Source organism: Mytilus galloprovincialis, chromosome 6, assembly GCF_965363235.1.
Source record: "Mytilus galloprovincialis chromosome 6, xbMytGall1.hap1.1, whole genome shotgun sequence".
Classification (NCBI taxonomy): domain Eukaryota; kingdom Metazoa; phylum Mollusca; class Bivalvia; order Mytilida; family Mytilidae; genus Mytilus; species Mytilus galloprovincialis.
In genome coordinates this window covers 53,280,164-53,303,511 of record NC_134843.1, presented here as the reverse complement: position 1 = coordinate 53,303,511, position 23,348 = coordinate 53,280,164, and the positions used below count along the sequence as shown (strand labels likewise).

Here is a 23,348-nt window from a genome sequence, read left to right as displayed (position 1 = left end):
CAACGTTGCCAACATTTACAAACTCATTACTGTTCGCTAACGTCGCCAAGATTTATGAAATCAATACTGTTCACCAACGTCGCCAACATTTACCAACTCATTACTGTTCGCCAACGTCGCCAACATTTATGAAATCATTACTGTTCGCCAACGTCGCCAACATTGATGAAATCAATACTGTTCGCCAACGTCGCCAACGTCGCCAACATTTACAAACTCGTTACTGTTCGTCAATGTCACCGACATTGCCACCATTTACGAAATTATTACTGTTCGCCAATGCCGCATACGTCCCTAACATTTATGAAATCATTACTGTTCGCCAACGTGGCCAACTTTAGGAAATCATTATTGTTCGTCAACATTACCAATATTTATGTAGTCATAACTATTCGCAAACATTTACAAACTAATACTGTTCGCTTGGGTTGTCAACATTATATTCAGGAAAACATTACTGTTTGCCATGCAATGTCACTATATTTGCTAACCTTTACGAAACCTGTACCATTGTGTACTGTTCCCAAGAACATATTTACTGTTCGCCAAGTGTGCGCCACATTCACCAATTTTTAAGAATTATTAATGTTCGCCAACCTTAACATAATAATTATTGTTCACCAAGTTCGCCAACATTGTTTTATATGTAATATTCGCCAACTTAGCCAAGTTTGCCAACATTTATTTTTGTATGTTTTATTCACCAACATCTCCAACGTTATTTCTTATGTACTGTTTGCAGTTTGCAAAACATATTTGTTATGGTTTGTTTAGCATGTTTTTAAACATTAAATTTAGATATAATATATTATTATAACAATTTTATGGCGAAAAATTAAATTCGGATTTCGGCCTTATGTATCCGTCCTTGTCTCTGGAAATACACAAGTTGTCAACATCCGTTTTCGCTATCTTTCCCTGGAAATTGACCGCTAACCGTTTACTGAATCTAACTTGGTGCTATAGAACATTATAATGCTGTGAAATGGTAAACAGTATGTCCCTTATTTTTGTAAGTTGTAAACATTGAATACCGACTAAACAATTGAATTAAATCTCAGTGCAAAAGTGATTACATTATTTTTAATTGAAATCATAATTTTGACAAATGTCCATTACCGGCATGTTTCAACTTATAAGAATGTGAGAGATATTCCTTTTTACTACTATTACTATCAGACCACTCAGGGACAGATTTTGGCATTTTTAAAAGGGGGTTCCAGCCTTCACGCTTAACTTTTGAGTTTTCAAACCAGACGTTCATTTTTTTGAAAATTTTAGTTGGATTCTATTGGCTTGTAGAGAAGAATTTTACAAGCCCGAGAGCAATTTTACAACCAATGCCGTAGGACTTGTGGTTTAAAGCATGAAGACTTGGGTTCAACACAGGCACTACTCTCTGAAAAAAAATCCTCTATACCTTTATATATATAAGATGAGTGCCTGTGGGGTCCAACTAAATGTTTCCATTTAAATGCATAGTTTGTAAATTTAAAACCCCCACCCCCCTTGATGACAGTAAACTGGTTAATATAAAATAAATTAATGTTTTTGTCCTAAAATCATTAAAAAATTCCATAAAGGCAAAAGCAAATTTAAATTATATTTAAAAAATAAAACAAAGTGAAAGGAATAGTCATTGTATTCAGCGTCCTTGGGGGACTAATAAAGGACGAAATTGTTTATAAAATAGAATGTAACTACAATATATGTATATGTTTAAACTTTTATTTATTAGCATGATTTTTAGGGTAAAAGTTATAGTTTTGAGGGATTGAAACTTAGACATGTTAGAGAACTTATATAATGAAGGCATATATAGAAACATAAATGGTGTTTATAATTTTAAACACATCTATTGTATCATGTTATGGTGTTTTAATGGAGATGAAATTATAAAACAAATATTTGATTACATGTGTATTTATTGGTTAACAGGTGTCAGACCACCAATTAAAAATCCCATCTGTTCAACCAAATTTGCAATTTTTACAGCTTTTTAAATATTTTACCTTAAGTTTAACTTCATAGAAACGAGGTATATTCTGAATTGTACATGTATCAGCTTTCTACATGTCAGGTTTCGCCATACCTTTAAAGCCTCCTAACAAAATAACTGACCTTCGAACAGAGGTACTCCAAAAATAACCCCTGGTTTTCTGGAAATCTTAAATTAATATACTATGGAGCGCATTAATCCACAATTTTTCATGAAAAATGATAGACAAGTAAATTTTGGATCAAAATGGTCTACATATATTTCTCTTTCACCAAAAGTTTCATGTCTGAAAATTTGTTGGTTAGTTTAAGTAAACAAAGACATCAAAAGCACTATTTTGTGTCAGAGTAGGGCTACTTTTATCATACATGTACGTTCTAAATTGGAGGGAGTAATTGGTGGTCTGACACCTAAAGAGCAAAAAAAATTGATTAGAAATGTTTTGTTTTGTTTATTCTTAATCCTTAGTCAACTTGTAGTTAAAAACATCCTTTCTAAGCATAATGCGACTCATATTACAAATTTCACAGCTCAATTTAAACTGACTGTAATGTAAGCCTTTTATTGAAAATACTTGAAAATCTCATGTTGGACTAGAGAAACATGAACTTTCAATATCAAGATCAGTTTTTGTTGATTTTTCCTTGTTTGTTCTACTGATTTAAAGACTTTCCACAATTTTTGCAATGAGTTTAGTAAAAAATTCAAGGTATTGAAATATTGACTCACCTTTTTTACACCTGGTGTCAGTAATGGGACTATCAACAGTTACTGATCAAAAGTGCAGTCATGGTCATTTAACTGTTTTATTTGTGGGTCTCATTGGGGTCTAAGCGTGAGACGCGGGATTGCCGATTTTTTGTAAGCGTGACACGTGAAAGTCAAATTATTGTGCTGTGAAAACGGGAAATGAAGTCTAGCGGGACACGGGAAATTACAAAAAAATGAGAATTGCTTACGTACATAGTGTAAGCGGGATACGGGAATCTGACAAAACAGTAAGCGGGATACGGGATCAGAACCCCCCAATGAGACCCCTTATTTACTATCAGTTAATAAAATCTAAGGTATAAAACTTTCATTTGAGATAATAAATGAGATTTTTGTGAGTTTATGCAGTATTTATATCAGGCTATGTTATCTGACATATACATGGTATGCCGCAATGATATAAGGGGTAAAAATCAAATAATTTCATTAAATCTTTATCTCGACAATTTTTTCGGGGTAGTAATCAACTTATGTTTTAATGTTTTACACCACAGAAACAACTTTCTGTGCATTTATAACAATTAATTTATAACATTTTTTATATGAAAGCATATTGTGAAGCTAAAACTGTTTTTGATTGAAGATTTGTTTTTAAACATATATCTTGGGAGTTTCATAGCACCATTTATTTTTATTTAGTCTTTTTATAAAATGTTTTTTGAAATTTGAGGATACATGGTTAAATTAATTTTAAAAGCTTGTAAACCATGTAAATAGGAAACTAGAGGCTCTCAAGAGCCTGTGTCGCTCACCTTGGTCTATGTGCATATTAAACAATGGACACAGATAAATTCATGACAAAATTGTGTTTTGGTGATCATGACGTGTTTGTAGATCTTACTTTACTGGACATTCTTCTTGCTACAATTATCTCTATCTATAATGAACTTGGCCCAGTAATTACATGCAGTGGAAAATATATATTCTAAAAATTTACAAAAATTTAAAAAAAATTATGAAAATTGTTAAAAAATGACTATAAAGGTCAATAACTCCTTAAGGGGTAAACTGACAATTTTGGTCATGTTGACTTATTTGTAGATCTTCTTTTGCTGAACATTATTGCTGTTTACAGTTTATCTCTATCTATTATAATATTCAAGATAATAACCAAAAACTGCAAAATTTCCTTAAAATTACCAATTAAGGGGCAGCAACCCAACAACGGGTTGTCCGATTTATCTGAAAATTTCAGGGCAGATAGATCTTGACCTGATTAACAATTTTACCCCATGTCAGATTTGCTATAAATGCTTCGGGCCAGGTGAGCTAAAAAAGTGTTGAGAAATTTGTTTACTTCCACTCTTCCAGCTTTGTGCAGTGATGGTCATTTTTTTTTAAATACAATGAAATGTTATGTGAAATTTTGCTGATTTACTGGACAGGATAAAACTTTATTCATATGAAGTATTTCTTTATTTGAATATGTTGACACAAATAAATTATGCACACTTAAAAAAAAATATTTTTTTTTTACAAAAACTGATATGATCATAAATATAGGAAAACAATGGTGGTATTAATTTTAGTAATAATACAATACATGCAATAGTAAACATGGTAAATTTAAATATATACATTGAAATTTTGACAATTTTCATTTAATATTACCCTTTCAGAAATAAATCCTGACAATTTTTTTAATCAGGATATCTCAAGATTATCCTGGGAAATCCTGAAAATATCCTGTAAAGCATTTAGCCCTTTTTTTAGGGAAAAAGTTGATTGGAGAATTTCAAGAAATGTCAGGAAATCAAGCAGTTTTAAACTAGGAGAATTCTCAGGACATCTCAAGACTTTCAAAAATAAATATAATATAAACCAGGATATGTCAGAACTTTTATTTCAACTTTCATCCTTCTTTCAGAAACTTTACAAATTCTCTCTGAATGAAAAAACCAAAATAAAGTCCTTGATGATTCCTGGTATTGGGACTTAAAAAATATAATAAATCTGTATCACAAATTCAAATAAGAAAGAAAATCTTTGGGATTGAAATTAACTGTTGTTTGTTGAAGTAAATATTCACATAGTGTTTTAGCCAGGATTTGTGAAGGGTGATAGAATAGGGTGAAGAAACTAAAACTATTTTGTCAAACATTTTTGAAATACACAAATTATTATAAATGATATGAAGCAAAGGTTAATTATTGGTGTTAATTAAAAATATTAAACATATTTTGACAGTTAACTTATTTACAGTTACTGCTGATCTTCCTGATGATGGAAGCATAACGAGTTTCAGTTTGACAGTTTTTCAAAGTCAGAGATTTTTGCGATAAAAACAGCATTATGTCCGAGAAACTCGGACATAACAGCCGTTTTACTTCAGAGTAATTTTGGGCTAAACCTAAGCAGGCTAAGATCATAATTTAAATGACACATCAATAATAAATCACTTTCCGAACTATTTTGGAAGAGTTGAAACACACATAATTTTGTCATTGCCGGATATGCAGAGTTCTTTGGTTTTATTTACAGTGCCGGTGGTACATTTTTTTGTTAATTGGTAACACTGTCACTGTCGTGACTCTGCAAGAAGTCTCTTTTGACTCTTAAATTCCTTTCCCTAAAGATGGAAATTCTGATTTTCTCCAAGTTCACATATGTGCCTTTCTATTAATTGTCGTCCGGCATATGAATAACTTAGAAAAATATCAGATCAATGATAGATTGGCCAACGACAGACGTTTCTCTCAATGTATGTAAAATGTAAATAAAGCTTGACCTCGTGGTTTTTTGTAATTGTACTGAACAGTTCGGCCCTAAAAATACCGTCCTAGATAGCGCGACAACTTCTTCGATCGCATGCACCATGTGCCGTTTAAACTAGTGTTTATTTTTATTATAATTAATTATATAATAATATAATAAAAACTGCATATGAATGTATATTTGTTTGCGACACCCTTGAATTATTTTCATAATACCGTTACAGGGACGGATCAACTTCTGGCCGATATAATTTGGGGCGAGATTGTCACCTCAATGTGAGCGTAAGAGCACTTGATAAATACGTCACCAAAATGGAGATTACGCTGATGGAAACCGAAAAAGACATTTCCAGATAGAAAGATTTCAGATAAATGCATTACAAATTTAATTTAAAATGACAGACATGTGTATATTATTATAAAATATAATTTATTGAGGAACTATGATTTTTTTATGGTTTTTATTTGAGCAAAGCATGAACATCAGAAAGTTTGAAAGCATATATTTTTTCTTTTAATTTAAACAAAATGAATAATTGTTTTCACATATGACAACGGGTTTAACAGGTAGATACGTAAATATGGAAAGCCAACGGGGTCAAAATTCTTAATTCGTAACTTGCAGTTGTGTAATTTCAAAATTCTTAATGCGTAAATTGTCAGTTTGTAACTTGTATATATTTGTAATTTCAAAATTGTCAATTTGTAAGTTGTAACTGTGTGATTTCAAAATTCTTTATCGGTAAATTGTCAATTTGTATATTGATGTTTTGTAACTTGTAAATTGTCGATTCGTGAAATGTCGATGTGTGAAATGTCAAAGTGTTAAATGTTGTCGTTGTATTATGCTAACGATCATTATGACGACAGATGGCGCTCGGTTTCTTCTTCTGTAAATAGGAGTACCTCCATATATGGAATATATACCTAACTAATTTAAATCAATTATATACAGCACATACATATAATGTCTCCTAATAGAAAACAAATAGACATAAAATACATTGTTTGTTTTATATGACATGTCTACCAATGACAGTTTTATATAGAGGAGACCTCGAATAAACATGTATGTTTACTGTACTCGTCACCAAACCTGGGAGGGTGTGTCACTTCCTGTATTAAGGTATATACAATTGTGTCGCTGGAATGGGCTTCCTTGTCAACTTCGCAAGATATTTCTTCTTAATATTTGACCGGATCAAAATTAGACTAAATACATGAAATATAAGACGGAGCTGGAAAATTCATACTAATATCAGTGTTCTGGGCGCAAATTTCGACAAAATGTATGATGGGAGAAATGGGTGGACACCTATTATTCCTTAATATTATAATCTCAATATTAAAATTTCAGAAAAGAATGTAATTATCTAATGATTTATTAATACAAGAAGCAAATGGACGAACAATCTTTATTTATTTGACTCTTGAGTAATGAAGATAACAAATGTTTTATATCATAGTTGTACTTTGCATACTAGTCACTTAGTTAATGTATACTTTATATCAAAACTGTATTGAATATGCAATATTTTGTAATAAAATCTTATGAAACCAGATAACTAAACTAGGACCTATACAATGGCCTTTCATATTTCCAACGTAGCCAAGAAGGCCAACTCAACACTAGGATTATTGATAAGAAATTTGAGGTATTGCCAATCAGAATGCAAGGAAACCGCATACATTTCACTGGTCAGGTCAATAATGGGTTATGGTCAATAGTATGGAACCCCTACACTTCTACGAACATCAACAAGCTTGAAAGAATACAGCGACAACCTGCAAAATTTATAACAGCTGACTACAAATCCAGAGAAGATGGTTGCGTCTCAAACACGCCGAAACTACAAGACATACAGACAAGATGCTCAAGCCAGACGCTAATATTTCTGTACAAGGTGGTTGAGGGGTTGGTTTCTGCTTTAGAACCAGACAATTAAAAAAAGCTCGTCCAAAAAGAACAATTGCTACCAAGGAATTTAACAATTATCAGTTAAGAAATGTTGTGAAAAAAACAGGTCAAGAACTACACAAAGTGTTTTAAGATCTCAACGAGCAAAATACCACAATATTCTACCTCATTTTTCATAACAACAGTACTAGTAATCGAGTGGAACCACCTTGTAGTGCTCACACCGAGCGTTGACAGACGTTCATGATCAGAAACTGCTGTCTTGCACCTCTCTATCATTGTATTAATAAAGCCAGTATTGGTATCCACAACGTATTCCTACAGATAAAGATGATAATGGTAATAGATCGAAATATACTAGGAGGTGTCTCCACTGAAAATTTTGTCAATTACAATGATCGTAAAACTATGAAACTGTTTGTTTTTTTTTACTAAACCCGTCACCTACACCTACTTTTAGCCAAAGTGACACCCTTCCCCTTTGACTTGTCAGAGAGAAGATTTCACCATTTCGCCATTTGCATGCCAGTAGCATTTATCTCAAATATGCATATATGTTTATCCTAATTGTATTTCTCCATGGTAATCTTTGCACTTGATTTGGGGTTTGCGGCCGGGGGTTATGTCTTGGGTCTTCTTTTTTTTTTAGAGTAAAAGGGTAGCCTGGGATCCTGGCTCACTGCTAAACAGAAGAGCCAGGCGGAATACAACATGGTTTGTCAATAGCGTTATTTCTTGACATATGGGCGGGAAATATTTATATTGGTACCAACTCATCGCAAAATATTTTTAATTTCATATGAAATGCAAATTTTTTTTTTTTTTTAGCTTTATTGATTAATATCGTAAATCAACTCGGTTAATTAACGATCCAATCGATGAAATACTAGATTTGGTCAGGTTGCCTTGCTTATAAGGAGGGGTTACCGTATATAAATATATATTCATATCTGTCAGCCCTATCCCCTCTTGTCAGAATAAGATGGTCCGATAGTAGCATTTAAGGATTAATAGAAATCGTTTATTACCAGTAACTGGGTTTTCAAGTAATGATATAGCCTTTTATAGACGACTATATATGGTATTGTGTATTCTCATTGTTGAAGGCCGTAAGTTGCCTATACTTGCTTACACGACCTTATTTGAACTTTTGTGGATAGTTGTCTCATTGGCAATCATACGGTTTTTAACACATCTCCTTAATGTATTTACCTGAATAATTCAGTCGTTTTATTCCGCTGACAAACGACTTTAACCTTGCAATTAGGAGAGATCGTTTACGTGGAGGGACTGAACTATTCGGGATGTATTTTTTATATAGTTTCCGCTTGCACGAAATGCCACCTGTCGTCTTCAGTAAACAAAATAAAAGTGGGATCCTGTAAACATGCATTTTTTTGGTTTTGCTTTCTTTCAGCGGCATTTGCTGAACGTAATTGATTTAATTTACGTATGAAAGTGCTCCTACTTATAGATGGCTTATACGCGAAGAAGAAACCGAGCGCCATCTGTCGTCATTACGATCGTTAGCATAATACAACGACAATATTTAACACTTTGACATTTCACACATCGACATTTCACGAATTAACAAGTTACAAGTTACAAAACATCAATATACAAATCGACAATTTACCGATAAAGAATTTTGAAATTACACAACTACAAGTTACGAATTGACAAGTTACGAATTAAGAATGTTGACCCCGTTGGCTTTCCATACGTAAAATGTATAGTAATTGAATTGTGTGAATGGTTCTTTAGTGAAAATAATAAGTAGCTATACAAAAAATATATAGTTTCTTTTATCTTCAGGGGATAAAAAGGGGGAGGATTTTTAATTAATTTGATTCCTAAACAGCTTCTGATGTTCTGTATAAACAGGCAACAATATTTCTATTGAATTTATTGCTTTAAAACGTCTAGAAAAATTGATTCTTTGTGGATTTTTTTGATACTTTTAGGGTTGGATTGAATGATTAAATGGAGCTGCCAGTTTGATAGTAAACAGATTCCACGCAGATTTCAGTTACATTCATTCTGCAATACTACTTGGAAGAACAGAGACGGCAAAATATTACAGAAAGAAGCAGAACTTTACATGTATCCTTTTATATATCTGACGCATAATTTAATTTAAATATTGGGTGGGTACAGGGGCGAATCCAGACATTTTGAAAAGGGGGTATTCTATCTTTAATCATAAATGTCCCCATTCAAATGCATTGATCTTCCAAAAACTAGGGGGGGGGGGGGGTCCAACCCCCAGAACACTCCCCTTTGATCCGCCACTGGCGTACCATTTTTATTGGTAATTGAACAATATGAGCAGCCATTAAAAATGTTTGCTAATAGTACTAGTATCTAATGTAAAAGTTAAAGAATCATTTTTAATGGGAACTTCGACAGCCGTTGAATTAAGCTTTTAAACATGGCCACTACAAATACTCAATAATATAACAACTATTCTTGCTGTAATAAATTGATATTAACTACATGTAATGTAATTCAAACCGTCAATGGCGGTCGCTATCCTTCATAAAAAAAACATAGGATAGCGACCGCCATTGACAGTAAAACCTCGTCCCACTCACTAAGCAACCCATGTGTACCAGGGCAAACATCTACCATATCAGTGGCGTATTCAAGGGAGGGTTCTGGGTTTTTTTTGGGGGGGACAATCAATGTATTTTAATAGGGACATATAGTTGAAACCCCCCTTTATCCTGGGTTGGGAACCCCCCTTTTTGAAATGGCTGGATCCGCCCTTGCTTAGAATGAGGAATATGGATTTACACTAATTTAAGAAAATATTTGCCAAAGAAAAAAATTGTGCATTAAAAAAGGATTTTACTCAAATTTTGTAATTTCTTATAGAATGTACATTTAAGACATTTACTGGTACTTAAATCAGTCTGCGACGTTAAGCGGTAGCCCGAAGCCCGTGTCTAGTTTAAATAAGCTCGGACTAGTTAACGTACACTGCTGATAGTCCGACCGGTCTAGTGCATATCTGTGTGCACTTTTTTCATCGTTACCGTAAGTTAACGCAGAATGTCACTCAAGTCAACTCAACGCCATCGATATTAATAAACTGATACTCTCTTCCTTGCAAAACTTCTGTAAACCAGTTTTGACGGTCTCCCTAATAACCGATTGTTCAAAATAAAAAAAAGCGCGAAAACGGTCAGTACCACGTGTTTTGAAAATGTCAAATTTTGGTAATTATTGATTGATTTATGTTGCATAGACTAAATAAAATATAATCATAACAGAAAATAAAAAAAAAACATTGAACATTTTTGCGTCGGAAGATATTAATTCGTAACTGCCCGCTTGACATCTTGTGTATTTTAGACGATTGGTTATTAGGATGACTTCAGTGACTGGTTACCGTTAATTTTATGAAGAAGTGGAACCAGTTTTGTTTTCATTTCGAAAGTGTACTCACAAACATCGTTTAATATACATGGCTTCACTGTCGGAAAGTCACGGCGAGACCATGAAAGGCACCAAAAAGGCCGCAAATCCGACCAAGTTACGGAGGCTAAAAAAAATACGAGGATAAACGGGTCCGAGAATTTAAAACTCATTGGACGGACGGTCGTCCCTGACCCTGGCTCCAGTACGAGAATCTATGATATCTAGTTATGTTTTGTAGCTACTGTAAGGAGCAGGTAAAAGGAGACAAATTTGTATCTGTATTTGTATTTGAACTGGATTTGTTCAGCAAATTCGGAAAAATAATTAGTCCGAGATTACTCTGACGTCCAACGGCTGTTTTGCCAGACAAGCTGGGGCCGTGGGACGTCAGAGCTCGTCCCATATCAAAAAGTGGATATTTGCCCACCCAAAATAGATGCGCTGCTTCGTCGCTTCTGGTGCCGACTGACGGCCTTGGAATTATATAAATCGGGCATCAATCTGTTCATTTTTCATTTATCTCTTCATTTATGTAAGTTTCACCTACCTGCCAACCTTTATTTTCTCATTATTAGACTGTTTTCACAGTGACCCATCGATTTCGGCATTAATAAAAATAATATGAAAAATTATGAAGAATAAAATTTTAACTGATTGATTTTCTTCTTTTCTTGTTCTGCATCAGAAAGGATGATCTCTTTAACTTCCAAAGTCAAATTTGAATGAGAAATTAATTTAAACAAAATGTGATGGCAAGGGGTTTAATATATCTACATGTATACATTTATTTTAAATGTATGTCTTAAATTCAAAGAAAAGAGTCTTACACAGTCTTGTCAACAGTTTTGAGAAGGTTTTTTTAAGGAAAGCAGAATTTTTTATATTACATGGAGAAAAAACTCTATATTTTTGAAAAGTTATATACAGGATTTTACATCTAATATTCCAAAATTGTCTTGGGGGAGCAAGCCCCCAAACCCCCCTAGCTGGTTCGGATCACTTCGTGATCCTCACCGGTGACACAGATTTATTCGGTCCTGTAAATATAAATTCAGGCTAGTAATTTTTTTTAACTAGCATGTATACATGTAGATATAAAGTTCTTCTAATTGTTTTTGGCACAGACTGTGAAATAAGAACATTCTCAGGATATTCACAGGATATACCAGGATTATCCCAGGATTCTCCCAGGACCAACTCAATGCAAGCAAATCTGTAAATCCTGACATCAGGATAATTTCCTGAGACCAGGACCTGATGAATCCTGAGCACAGGATTATCACAGGATTTTCTACTAGGATATTTATGGTCGGGATGGTCTCTGGATACCCTGGAATATCCTTGTTCCAAATCCGTCCCATGTTTACCCCTATCTCAGGATCAGGATATCTCAAGATTACCCTGTGATTTTTCTCAAGATTATCCTGAGATATCCTGGGTATATCTTGTGATATCCTGCACCATTTTCGCAAGGGTGACTTATAGTTCTTTATAGATTGAAAATTTGCACTTTATGTTGTTTTTATGCAATTTACTAATGAATTGTTAAGCCAATGCTTTAAAATTGTGTATTAATTTTGATATGCTCTTACACATGTACCATGGTCACTGCATTACAAAATTTTGATTCATTTAAATATTAATATATATTTATTTTTTTGCTTAGGAGTTATGGTACTTTATAAATATGAAAATAGGCATAGAACGTTGAGGGTTATAAACGTCTGAAAACGCGAAACTCAATTTGATGTTTATTAAATTTTACAACTTAATTCTTGGTACCTTTTAATGTATTACAATGTACCTTAAAATTTGTCATAAATGTACAACATGTACATAGATAAAAACTTTAATAAAGAAAAGTGATGAGTAGGATTAGTTAATTTTTGGACATAACTTTGGTTTAAGTGAATGGATCTGTATGAAATTTAAACTCAAGGACGGAAACTTGAAAAGGAAAGTTGGGATTGATTTTAGGGTTTATGGTCCCAACAGTTTAGGAATTAAGGTCCTAAAAAGGGGTCCAAATAAGCAATTTTATAGTTTTCAGACAATAACTTGTGTGTAAGTTTATGGATCTTTCTGAAATTGAACCACAAGGTTCCATACCAAAAAAGGAAGTTTGGGATTGATTTTGGGGGTTATGGCCTTAACCAATACTTTTCTATTTCTTTGTATAAATTGCTTATTGTTATGCCCCACCTACGATAGTAGATTGCTTATTATCTTGAAAATTGTAACATATGTAATAGACAGAGAAAATAAACTATAACATAATACATAATAGATAGAGAAAAACATTAAAATACCAGAATGATCAGGAATACAAATTTTACAATTAAGTTTAATGGTTAAAATCATTAGTCAAATCCTTATTAGAGTAAATTATTGCCTTTTAATGACTATTTTTACTATTTTTTTGTGTATTTGCCTTATATCTTTATTATCATAATATGTATTAAAATAGAAACTTAGATAAGCAAGGTAAATTCTTCAAAAACAATGGAGTGATTGTCTTTTAAATTTCATTTTAAAATTGTTTCTTTACATGGTTTACTTAAACAAAAATGTTATCTGAAACTTGTAGGTAAAATTTTACCAGACATAGCTACAATTATAATTGGAGTATGTATTTTTTTTGTAAAATATGTCCTCTCTTTAGAGCCTATAGTTATTTTAAAGTTAAAGAATTGAATGCTATTTACATTTTATTTCTATGCAGATATATAATGTCACGAAGTTATAAATGTCTGTCATATATATGTACATGTAATTGACCTGATTTTCACTGTTGAGTTACTGCTTTTTATTTTAAAAGCTCTTCATTGCACTTATTACATTTTATAATGATGTTTAAATGGCTGTTAGTAGGCTGATAAGTCTTTTTTGAAGATTTTTGTATTCCTTTTTGGAAACTATTTATGGGCTATAGCTATTTAATTATTAAAAATGTAGCACTATTTAGTTTCTGGATAGGTTGCAATTGTTCAACTTGATTAAACTATTACTTTTTAGAGATGGTATTAGATTTGCATGATTTTTTTATTTTACAAAAGATGGTCAAGTATATATATATATATCCCTTATATTCTTAAGTATTGATTGTCATTATGAGTTTTTTATTTATTCTTATTTTTATATGTTTTTATACGACTGCAAAAATTGAAATTTTTTTGGTCGTATATTGGTATCACGTTGGCGTCGTCGTCGTCCGTCGTCGTCGTCCGAAGACATTTGGTTTTCGCACTCTAACTTTAGTAAAAGTAAATAGAAATCTATGAAATTTAAACACAAGGTTTATGACCATAAAAGGAAGGTTGGGATTGGGTTTTGGGTGTTTTGGTCCCAACAGTTTAGGAATTAGCGGTAAAAAAGGGCCCAAATAAGCATTTTTTCTTGGTTTTCGCACAATAACTTTAGTATAAGTAAACAGAAATCTATGAAGTTTTAACATAAAGTCTATGACTACAAAAGGAAGGTTGGGATTGATTTTGGGAGTTTTAGTTCCAATAGTTTAGGAATTAGGGGCAAAAACCAAGGTCCCAAATAAGCATTTTTCTTGGTTTTTGCACAATAACTTAAGTATTAGTTTATAGAAATCTATGAAATTTTAACACAAGGTTTATGACCACAAAAGAAGGTTTGGATTGATTTTGGGAGTTTTAGTCCCAACGAATTATGGGCCAAAAGGGTTCAAAATTAAACTTTGTTTGATTTCATCAAAAAATGAATTATTGGGGTTCTTTGATATGCCAAATCTAACCGTGTATTCAGATCTTAATTTTTGGTCCCGTTTTCAAATTGGTCTACATTAAGGTCCAAAGTGTCCAAAATTAAACTTAGCTTGATTTCAACAAAAATTTAATTCTTGGGGTTCTTTGATATGCTGAATCTAAACATGTACTCAGATTTTTGATTATGGGCCCAGTTTTCAAGTTGGTCCAAATCGGGGTCCAACATTATATTAAGTATTGTGCAATAGCAAGAAATTTTCAATTGCACAGTATTGCGCAATAGCAAGAAATCTTCAATTGCACAATATTGCGCAATAGCAAGAAATTTTCAATTGCACAATATTGCGCAATAGCAAGAAATTTTCAATGGCACAGTTTTTATGAAATATTCTTTAAAAATTGGAGTTATCTTTCTTTGTCCAGAATAGTAATTGAATCAACTTAAATCATTGTTTTATACAATATACAATGTATATTCACTTTAACTACTAACTAATAAATTAAAACAATCTTTACCATTCAGTGATTACAAGCACTTTTTTTACATTTAAAATTTTATGATGTATTTAAATGATTAGTTATGAGCAAACTCCATTAGAAATTTGAATTGAGATCAGTTTTGGAATAAGGGAAAGGGGGATGTGAGAAAAAAAATTGGAAGGGGGGGTCAATATTTCTCATTTCAGATTTCATAAATAAAAAGTAAATTTCTTCAAACATTTTTTTGAGAGGATTAATATTCAACAGCATTAGTGAATTGCTCAAAGGCAAAAAAAAAAAAATTTAAGTTCATTAGACCACATTCATTCTGTGTCAATTTCCTATGCTGTGTCAATTTTTTAATCACAATCCAAATTTAGAGCTGAATCCAGCTTGAATGTTGTGTCCATACTTGCCCCAACTGTTCAGGGTTCAACCTCTGCGGTCGTATAAAGCTGCGCCCTGCGGAGTATCTGGTTTTTAATGATTTGAATGTAAGTTGGCAATTTTTAGGCAAACAGGTGGTACTTGCTTGAAAGACTTTTAAACTGTAGAATAGGGGTACTCGTAGAAATTATTTAGAAGTTGTGGAATTTGGCGAACAGGATTATGGGATAATATCTATATATCGATATCCCCTCTGAATAACTATGTTTTGTTAGCTTTGGGGAATGACAACATTTTTGTGTTTTGTATAGTATATTACCATAAAACGTTGGTTATCAAATACCAAATTGTCCTGAACATGACATATAAGATGTCTGCATGTTGATTTATTTATGAATTATGTCTTTGTATCAATGATGGAATTAAGTCAACGTAATGACTAGTTTGTGATAATGAAAACACTGGTGTAATATTTTTTTAGTAATACAGAGATATTTTTTATTTAAATCAAATGCATTGTTACAAACACAAGCGAAACTAAGAAGATGTTATATTTAAATAACATCAAATATATTTTAAGTTGGCGAACATTCATTATGTTTAGATAGTAAGCAAACAGTGGTACTAGTATTGTTAAGAATGTTTCCAATGTTGAAGAATTTGAACAACAAGGGTATTATTCAGAATGTTTTAAGAAGTTTGTGAACATGAGCACTGTTTAGAATGTTGGCGACGTTGGTGACGTTGGGGAACAGGGTTACTGTTTATAATGTTGGCGACATTTGCGACGTTGGCGAACAGGAGTACCTTTCAGAATGTTGGCGACGTTGGCGACGTTGGCGAACAGGGGTACTGTTCAGAATGTTGGCGACGTTGGCGAACAGGGGAACTGTTCAGAATGTTGGCGACGTTGGCGACATTTGCAAACAGGGGTACTGTTCAGAATGTTGGCGACGTTGGCGAACAGGGGTACTGTTCAGAATGTTGGCGACCTTGGCAGTGTTGGCGAACAGGGGTACTCTTCAGAATGTTGGCGACATTGACGACGTTGGCGAACAGGGGTAATGTTTAGAATGTTGGCGACGTTGGCAAACAGGGGACTGTTCAGAATGTTGGCGACGTTGGCGACAAGGTTGGCGGGTTGGCGAACATTTCCCCAATCCTGTACCAGCATGAAGCAGCAATAAACTAAATAAAAAGCAAATTAATCAAACACAATAATGGAAGATACCATGGTAGTCATTTAGTCTCTAATGGAGAGTTGTCTCATTAGCAATCAAATTGCATCTGCCTTTTTTAAATTCACAACACATGTAGAAATTGAAAGTCAAAATTATAAACGCTAGAGATTACAAAATTCAGAATTCCTTTAACAGAACAACTAAGCCCAAAAGGTATTTCTGCACGAACAATTTTTAACGATTGAATGAGGACTGTTTAGATATCATTTAGCACATTAAATTTTCTAGGTAATATCCGTAATATTTGTAAAACATTAGATTATAGAGAAGTTAGATTACAATACGTAATAACTGATTTCCGAACTATATGCACACTGCATACAGGAAATTAATACGTCTAAATCAAATCATACCGCTTTAACAATTAGGACAGTACGGTTAAATAAGACATACTTAATTTAACGGAGAATTGGAACCAACTGGTACCGTTTATTGCATAACGATTCATGCTGCGATGTTATGTCTGTCACAGGACAAGCTAGGTGAAACAAATTATGCAAAAATACATGGTCTTTTGTGAATCAAGAATAACCACAAAATTACAAGATAATTCAATTTCCAATAAATGATTATATTTTCCCATTCAAACAAAGATAAAACTTAATTAAGTAATGCAGTCACAGTTCATTATTTCGTTGTTGCCTCGCCTCACTGCAAAATAACATGTTATGTTGATTGCATCATTTGTGTGATTGTTATTTTCTGATCGAGTAAACTATTTGATCGAACCACACGAGCTTCGGTAGTATGACCCGACAATTGTACGTTCAAAGTTCACATTTAGGATTTTGTATATTTCTTTAATCTATGCTTTTTATTATTATTCCGAGTCCTTATGGCGTTTTAATAATTTATTAGTTTATTGTATTTTACGCTATTCAAAAGTTACTTGTATGTTACACTTAACTATAATCCTTTCATTTAGATTAATTACCAAAGATTTATATCCGTCTTTAAGATAAAAGGTTTTGTAATAAAGAATATAGATAATTTGACACTAAGTGATAAATGCCGAAAGCCATTCTTGACAAACTTATACGAAGCATGTTTTTAATCCGTAATCCCCGCTTTCGGCAAAACGCGAATTGATATTATTTAATAAAAAGATATTTGATTGGTTCATTTTCCGTATGTCAATCAGTCTTTTGAATTGTATTTTATATTTGTTTTTATGTTGTTAGGCAGTGATGTTTTAATATTTGAAATATATGGATGTGAAATAAATATGGAAACTTTCCAGCGACTTAGACTTTATCTCAACTACCGCTAGTTTCCCCCAGAAACTAACTAATATGACAGAGGTGACCAACAACCTGGTCATATGTGGTGGATTAATACCCGTGATCTCAGATGTGTACCTCAAACGCCAAGCGAGTGACAAAATGTAATTTTAATATTAACAATATTTCGTTATAAGTGCTATTGACAAAATTTTGGCGAGAAATGAAACGACGGAAGAAGAGAAAAATGTGTTTTTCGTTTACATTGGACATATGTCTATCATAACTATGCTTAAATTTTAATTATATAACTTCAAGATCTGTACAACTAATTTCAAAATGGACCCTACGAAAATATTAGCTAAATTCAAAGGTGACTTTACCGAAAACCCAAGTCGTTGGTGGAAATTATTTGAAAACTTCGTTTCGTTATATTACGAGGAATCTAAATTTTGTAATGCATTTCCACTTTTTCTGGAAGAAAATGCACAGATATGGTATAACAAATTGTCAGAGGATGTAACAAAATGTCAAAACAATTTAAAGTGCGAGTTTTTAAAGAAATACGAATTTTCTTCAGGACAAAATTTTCAAACTAGTACTGAATTAATAAACCTATCTCAACGCGAAGATGAAAAAGTGTCAGACTATATTAACCGGCTTCATGTTTTATCTGAAAACCACGATTATGGAGAACAATTTACTTTATGGAAGCTCCGGAATGAATGTAAACCTGAGCTTATGCGACAAATGGCCTTCGGTAAATGGCCAGAGACAGTAGCGGAAGCTGAAAATCGACTGCGTTCAGTAGAAGCGACATCGAAATGTCTACTAGAGGAAGACCAGAAGAGAATGCAGGAAAATATCGTCACAAAACTGCAACCGGAAATGGAGAAGATGCTACAACAAATTAGTGCCGTAAACAGCAAAGCGCTACAGCAACCTACTACAAGTCCGACAATGGTGGAACCACTTCTTGATGATCGCAAAGTTCAACATCGTACCAGACCGGAAAGACGACAACGCAGACGTAACCCATGCTACAGATGCGGTGAGTGTGACCATATACCATCTCAATGTCGCTTTATTCGAATAAAATGTAATAAATGCAAATCCATAGGCCACAAAGCAAAAATGTGTAGATCAAAACCAAAACATTTTTCGGCGCAACCATCAAAATTCATTTCGGCAACAGGTTTAAATAACACAAAAGCATCAAATTTAATTAAAATTCGGGTTGCAAATCATTCTGGTATGGCTATGGTTGATTCTGGAGCTACTATTAGCGCAATTTCGGCAGATTTTTATTATGCAAATTTGCATAAGAAGGTTACACTTAAAAAGGCATCTCTTCTTGCAACTGGAGCAAGCGGAGCATCTTTAAGAGGAATAGGAACAATTGATGTCCCTATAGAAATAGGTCGTTTAACAATGCAACAAACTTTTCATATTTTTGAAAATTTTACACATTCTATTATTCTTGGTTTAGATTTCCTAGATCAACAAAAAGCTAGGCTTAATTTTGATGACAAAACCCTTATTCTACAGTCTGGTATTACTGAAGTTCCCCTTACTAATGGTGATAATAATGACAATAGTATATGCTTTATTTCTTTAGTTAACGATGAAGTAATTCCCAGTAGGTCAGAAGTCATTATCCCCGTTCAAACTGTTGACAAAAGTATAAAATCTAAAACAGGTATTATTGAACCGAACCCAGCATTGATTGGTAAACAGAATATTGTAGGTGCCACATGTCTTGTACAAATAAGAAACAATAAAACATTTTTACAAGTTCTTAATCCTACAAATGCCAAAGTACGGTTATCAAAACACACAAAAATAGGCAAGTTCAGTGAAATTATAGAGAACTCGATTTCAAGTGAAATCACCGATGACACAATAGAAATAAATTCAATAGATAAGGGTACACAAAATAAATATAACGAAGCAAAGTACATCGAAATAGCTAAAAGTTTAAATTTCGATTTTTCTGACTCTGATTTAACAACAGAACAAAAACAAAAACTAATGGTAATGTTAGGTACAAATAGGGACGTTTTTGCTATGAATTTATCCGAACTTGGTTGTACAGATCTCCATCCCCATCGTATTGAAACAGGCGACGCACAACCTGTAAGACAAAGGTTCTACCGGCAATCACCAGCCGTTAAAGGAGAAGCCAGCAAACATGTAGAAGAGATGTTAAAATACGATATCATAGAACCGTCACAAAGTGAATGGGCCAGTCCCATTTGTTTAGTCCAAAAGAAGAGTCCAAAGTCAGCATCGTCAACACCCAACACGCCCAAGTATAGGTTTTGCGTTGATTTTCGTCTCCTGAATACTTTGAGACTAAAAAAGTGCACCCGATTGTCCAAATGGACGATATTGTTGATATGCTAGGCGAGGCGAAGGCGAAATTCTATAGTACCGTCGATATGTTCAATGGATTCCATCAAATAAAGTTAGATCCAGAGACTAAACATAAAACCGCATTCACATGTCACGAAGGAGTATTTGAATTTAACCGACTACCATTCGGCCTTTCTAACAGTCCGCACACTTTTCAATTAGTCATGTCCGAAGCTTTACGTGGTATAAACTGGAAAAGTGCACTAGTCTACATGGATGATGTACTCGTTTTTTCAAGAACATTTGAAGAGCATCTGCAACACCTTACGACTCTATTCCAAAAGCTACGGGAAACCAATCTAAAACTTAAACCTACAAAATGTACTTTCGCTGCAAAAGAAGTAAAGTTTTTAGGCCACGTTTTGTCAAAAGATGGAATTGCTGTTGACACAACCAAGACAGATGCAGTAAAGACCTTTCCAATTCCACAAAATATAACAGACGTGAGAGCATTTTTAGGACTTGCAAACTATTACAGAAAATTTGTAAAAGGTTTTTCCAAAATAGCTAGCCCATTACACAGATTACTTGTCAAAGGTGCAAAATTTATATGGGACAATGACTGTCAAAACGCATTCGAAGAAATAAAGAAACTTCTAATTTCATCTCCAATACTCGCGTTTCCAGACTTTTCAAAAGATTTTATCCTCTACACGGACGCTTCACAGATCGCTATTGGTTACATACTTGGACAAAAAGATCATAAAGGCAGAGAACAAGTCATTGCTTATGGTGGACGATCTTTGAGAGGAGCCGAAAAGAACTATTGTATCAGGGATCTTGAATATTTGGCTTTGGTTGAAGGAGTTAAACAATATCATGTTTATTTGGCTAGCCGAAAATTCACAATATATACAGATCATGAAGCACTTCTACACACTCAGAAGCTTACGAAGGACAAAATCACAGGCCGACTTGCAAGATGGGCTATGTTTCTACAGAGCTATGACTATGAAATAATTTACAAAAAAGGAACGGCTAATGGTAACGCTGATGCGTTAAGTAGAAGACCATACGATACCGAAATAGCGACTATTACAACAGCTACAGCCGAATCGTCAACACAAACAGAAGCCTCTTTCATCGAGTTAGACCCATATGCGTCCATTTGCGAAATAACCACAAGTCCACAAGAAAAAGTCGTAAACGACCAACGGACAGATGAAAATTTCAAAGAGTTCATAAAATATATATTAGATAAAGAACTACCCGAGAAGACCAGACAAGCGAGGAAAACAGTTATTGAATCCCAAGACTATATCATAGACGATGACGTATTATATCATTTATACTACCCGAAAGGAAAAGGTCACAGAGCGGATAGAATAGTCAAACGGTTAGCAGTACCCTTAACTCTACGAGACGATATCCTAAAGTCATACCATGACAGTTTACTTGGTGGACACGGTGGCATTGAAAGAACTTATCATACCATAAGATATAAGTACTATTGGCCTGGTATGTACAGTGACATTCAACAATACGTACAGACGTGTATACAGTGTCAAAGAGCTAAGCCGGATGCGCACAAACGACCGACACCTTTACAGCCACTTCCAATACTAGACGTTTTCAGACGGGTTCACATGGACATTTTAGGACCATTTAGAAAGAGTCCAGATGGATATTCACATGTCTTACTTATCGTAGACTCGTTCTCTAAATATGTAGAAATCTTTCCAATGAAGAATACAGGTGCAAAAGATGTAGCCAACATATTTTACAACCAATGGATATGCCGATATTCCGCGCCAGATGCAATTCTTACAGATAAAGGTCAAAACTTCATGTCTAATATATTAAAAGAGGTTTGCAATATATTCGAGATAAAAAAGATGAGAACCAGTAGCTACAGACCTCAAACAAATAGTACTTGCGAGAGGAATAATAAAACAATAGCAGAGAAACTTCGTACATACATCGCCGCAAACCAATTAGATTGGCCAGATAAATTGTCCAGTATTGCTCATGCAATGAACACAAGCGTGTGTACAGAATCTACACAGTATACCCCGTACTACATGGTGTTTAGTAGAGAATGTAGAACGCCGATTGATACAGTTTTGACAGCACCCACAAATGTTGGACCAGACGCAAGACTGTTCATCGATGGACTACATAGCAATGTCTTATTAGCCAGAGAGATAGCTAAAGAAAATTCGCTTGAAGCACAGCAGAAATACAAGGCGCAGCATGATAAAAATGCGAGAGAGGCAACTTTTAAAATTAGAGATAAAGTTTGGATGGATACAAAGACTACTCCAGTTGGATACTCAAGAAAACTTTGTAACAAATGGCAAGGTCCATATTACATAACTGAGGTAACCGGAAAGAATACATACAAACTACGGCGCTGTTCAGACGATGTACCAATCAAAGGACCCGTTAACGCAAACAGGTTGAAACAATATCACGATCCACAAGATAGGCCTACAAACAATGTAGATGCTCCAACTGACGATGAAATGTCGGACGTTGAAGATGAAGAGGAAAATACCCAGGATGTCGACGAAATTGTTCAAACCGATATACAGCCAGAGAACGAAGTTCCACCAAATACCGATGACATCCAAACTAACGATGATCCAGATATGTACCAAGTAGAACGGATAATTCACGCAAAACGTATAAACAAAAAAATGCATTACAAAATAAAATGGTTAGGATATAGTCATAGACATAATACATATGAACCGGAGGAAAATATTCCCCAAGAGTTAAGACATGATTTCAAAGTTCGGAAGGATCAGGCTAAACGTATAAAAGCACATAAAACAAAGTGATAGAAATAGCTCCCTCCGTATTCTTTTGTAGAATTAGACATTACAATTGCACATCATTTTTCAAGTTAAATAGCAAAAGATAACTTACATACTGTACAATGTACAAGCTCGTTGTTTTTTACATCGCAATTTGATAGATAGTAACATAATCAAGTACTTCATATACAAAAAAATAAAGTCATACAACTACATATTTTTTTTTTTACCTCAAACGGGAATGTTACTAATATAACAACATTTAAATTTATATTGGTTTGTCATAG

General features: G+C 33.7%; 1 protein-coding gene across 1 annotated transcript in view; it reads right to left on the bottom strand.

Moving 5' to 3' along the window:
- Positions 1-23,348, bottom strand: part of LOC143079880 (uncharacterized) — a 58,622-nt gene that overhangs the window by 18,215 nt on the left and 17,059 nt on the right. The window lies entirely within an intron of this gene.